This window comes from Mandrillus leucophaeus, unplaced genomic scaffold (genome assembly GCF_000951045.1).
Source record: "Mandrillus leucophaeus isolate KB7577 unplaced genomic scaffold, Mleu.le_1.0 Scaffold830, whole genome shotgun sequence".
Taxonomy (NCBI): domain Eukaryota; kingdom Metazoa; phylum Chordata; class Mammalia; order Primates; family Cercopithecidae; genus Mandrillus; species Mandrillus leucophaeus.
In genome coordinates this window covers 483,151-485,105 of record NW_012109031.1, presented here as the reverse complement: position 1 = coordinate 485,105, position 1,955 = coordinate 483,151, and positions in this window count along the sequence as shown.

The following is a 1,955-nucleotide window of genomic DNA, read 5'->3' as shown; positions in this document are numbered from 1 at the left end:
CCTGATTTAGCAACATCTGGGACAGGATGCCTGGCTGACTCCACAGGAGAATTTAGAGTAAGAAAGAGAGGGTCTGAGTCACCCAAAGCGTGTGTGAATTTGCTCTGAACGAGATTCCATGGCCAGTTGCATCACACATAGGTATTAGGAACTTCCAACCAGAAAGTACAGGAGAGAGCCTTCTTCCCTTCTGGGCAAGGTGGCCAGCCCCATTCACCCTCTGGCCTTCAGGCAACACTGGAGAGTGGCCCCGGCTAGTTACCATCAATTGCCAGAGGGATACTAGAAGCCAGCTGTTGGAGAGACCAAAAAGATAACATAAACTTAGGCCTTTCACCGTAAGACACTTCCACATGGACACCGTTTAGTTCCACCAAAGTGTGGCTCCAGCCGGAGACCTATAGTTGTTTTCATGCTTAGATGCTGTCCACCAAAGGTCCCCAGTTGGGAAAGAGAAAGAGAGAGGGGAGAGCGTTCCCCATAAAGAGAAAGAGTCCCCCTACGGGCAACTAAAATGTCACAGATGAGCAACAACTCTCTGGGGCTGGTATTGTGTAGACGGTAAAATAATTTACCAAGATGGTTGTATGAAAAGAAAGGCAGATTTGTTACAGAAGTATGAATATGTTGCAAAAGAACCACCGGCAGAGTCAGCAAGAGAGGAGCTGACTGCAAGGAAACAAAGGCTTGCTGGGGATTTTATAGGATAGCTCTTTGCTGTGTACTGATGGTTACATCGGCACAGCGGTACTGACAATGCCAAGGTTGCAGTGAGCTAACTTCCAATTTCTATCAGCTGAGGGTCTGGTGATAGTTGTGATGGAGGCAGGAGACAGCCAAATGTCTAGGCAGATAGGGAAGGGTCCTTGGAGAACTTCCAACCTGCCCAGGTTATTGTGCACAGGGGCTTGCCTAAACATGTGCATGACGAAAAAATCCATCCCTTAACACATGCACAGTAAGGGAAATAAATCAGTGTGGAGTGGCTCAGACTAAGGGCCCGCATGCACACTGAAAGGTCGGGGTGGAGCCACCGGGAATTCATACCTTATGCAAGGGAAGGAGGCTGACTCTTCAGCGCGTATGTGGGAGCCCTGGTATTCAATTGTGAGGTGGAAACCTGTTTGCAGGACCCCTCTATTTGCTGAGAGCTTTCCTTTTGCTCAATAAATTTCACCCTCCTCATCCTTCAATGTGTCCATATGGCTAATGTTTCTTGATTGTAACACAAGAACCTGGATTTAGCTGAATTAAGGAGCAAAATCCTGTATCAGTTGGGCACAGGAAGATGGTGAGTTATTTGTACATGAAGGCTATGAGTCCTGGATCATGAAGAAAGGCCCACTTAGAGCTTGTCTGTTTTCTCTTTTTGCTTTTCCCTGGTCCCACCAGCCTGACTCCTTTTTCCTATTTGGACTCCACACCTCTGACAGCGCCATCCTTCAATCCCTTGTGCACAATGACCTGGGCAGGTTGAAGGAGGTTTGGAACTGCTGCCTGCCAGAAAACAATGGCAGAGGTAGCTGCAGACCAACTTATTAACCTCCTGCCCAGCAAGGAGTAATAGGATCAGGGACCTGCTTAAAAAAGCAATCTGGCTACGTTTTTGTAGAGCAGCTGCGGTATGCTGCAGGTCCGCTCCAGCCGCCAGTTGCCTCAGACTCCTCAAAGCCCAAAGGCAAGAGTGGCTAAAGCAGCCAAACAGCAAAGATGGTGGCTTATCTCTTCCTCTGTGAGGTCCATCCAGGGAGGTTTGAAACCTCTTTTGGCTGGAAAACACTGCTGGGGGTTACTGGAGGTCCACATGAATAAGCAGTCTGGTCGCCTCTCTGTAGAACTGCTGTGCTGTGTTGGGGGAAAAAAAATCTCAGAAAACCAAGAATAGGGAGAACTAACTTCCTTCCTTCCTTCCTTCCTTCCTTCCTTCCTTCCTTCCTTCCTTCCTTCCTTCCTTC